We start from the raw sequence: 1,858 nt of genomic DNA, 5'->3' as shown, positions 1-1,858 counted from the left end.
GGCATGGAGAGCCCACTGGCCTGGGTGCAGGGCACAGCAATGCTGAGGCTGCCTCTGCCTCAGCAAGACCTGTGCCTGCATTTCTGTAGCCACAAATGTAGGCTGGACACAGCTTTGTTTCTGTGTCTCTGTGTGTTTGATAGCGTGAATTACTGGGGGTGGGTGGTGGGTGGGGCTGGCCAGATGATGTACCTCATCCCTCCCACCTCCTCGGTTGGCCTCATAGTTGGAGCCGTTGTCCTCTTAGGGAGGGCTGGGACAGCAACTTGACCTCTGGGGATGGATTCCTTCCTTACAGACAACCTTATATCCTTTCCTAGATCCCCCAGTTGGGGGAAACCAAACCAAACCAAACCAAAAACCCAGGGAGGTGGGGGAGGTGCAGGCTGGGCCCAGAGATGCCTGGGTCCCATGGTCTATTCTGAAGGCTCATCTGCCCCTTCCAGGGTAGGTCCATGGGAAAAATAGGAGGTTGAGGTCGGTGCTGATCTTGGCTCTGTCTGGTAGTGGGAGAGTGGAGATGGGAAGGCAAGGGGGAGCAGCTCCTCGACAGACATATTTGAAAGCCTTGACGAGAAGTGGCAGCAGTTTTCCACCTCTCATACGGAAAGTACTTAAAACACAGATGTGAAGTCTCCTCTAGGCCCATGCCTGTCTCCCTGTTTCACGGGTGGCTCGACGAGAGCTGCCTGGAGGACATAAATTCAATGCCTGGGAGAGCCTCAGAGTCCCATGCTCCTCCTGCGCTGGTGTCCCACATGGGCCCGTTGCTCAGACACTCTGTGTAAGAATCTCAGGCCCCTGTTCCCAGCCAGCTGGCCGATGCGGCCATCGCAGTAAACAACGGTCTGGAGACACAATGCCCCTCTCCCTTCCTGTCTAGTGAGGGTCACCCATCCTGTCCCTCTCCAGCCAGCCCTTTCCAGCCATCCCCTCCTCTTCCTTTCCCTATTTTTCCTTACTGAAACTTTTCATCTGCTTCATTTCCAGAGGAAATCTCAAGTATGTGTTTCTCCCTACAGTTGAAAAAAACATTTTATTGTACTTGTGCTATATACCAGGCCTACACACACTGCCTTGTGAGTCTTACTGGGCACATTCACCAATAGCTCAATTGTACAATCCAAGCATTGGGCCAAGGAACAGAACAGACCTCAGCAGCTCCCTCACCCTAAAGGACACTGCTCTACACTGCCCCCCAGTGGCTAGGCCAAAGGCTTCAGGGGGATTCATCTGTCTTGGTCCCTCCTGTATCAGACCCAGGTTAATAGGTCTGAGAATAATCAAGGCAAGAGACTGTTGGAAATCACCCCGATCTGGGGGATCTTTGGGGGACTAGATATGAGAAGGAACCCTAAAAGATCCCCTTTTCCTAAAACCCGGCTTGCTCATTCACTGTTGGCCCAGAGTGAGGAGGCTCCTGGGAGTGTGCAGGGTGGGATGGTCTGGAGAGAACTGTTCTAGAGGGCTACCACCTGCCACTGTGCCGAGGTATGCAGAAATAAGGCCTCGCTGGGCTCCCAGGTCTATCCATCCTGACCAACAACACACACTAGGTGGCTGACAGGAAAGGTGGCAGTCAGCAGGACATCTGGATCCCCAGAGACTAAAGGCAAGAGGCAGGTGTACTTCCACTTCCCTCTTGGATCACACTAGTCAGGCTCCCCAACTTCTCCTGGTTATGAGCAGGGGCACTTCACCTATTTTTCCAAGTCAAGAAATGTATAAGTAGGGCTGGTGAGATGGCTCAGTGGGTAAGAGCACCTGACTGCTCTTCCGAAGGTCCGGAGTTCAAATCCCAGCAACCACATGGTGGCTCACAACCATCCGTAACAAAATCTGACTCCCTCTTCTGGAG

The sequence above is a fragment of the Mus pahari genome, chromosome 10, assembly GCF_900095145.1.
Source record: "Mus pahari chromosome 10, PAHARI_EIJ_v1.1, whole genome shotgun sequence".
NCBI classification, from domain to species: Eukaryota; Metazoa; Chordata; class Mammalia; order Rodentia; family Muridae; genus Mus; species Mus pahari.
This window is presented reverse-complemented; position numbering follows the sequence as displayed.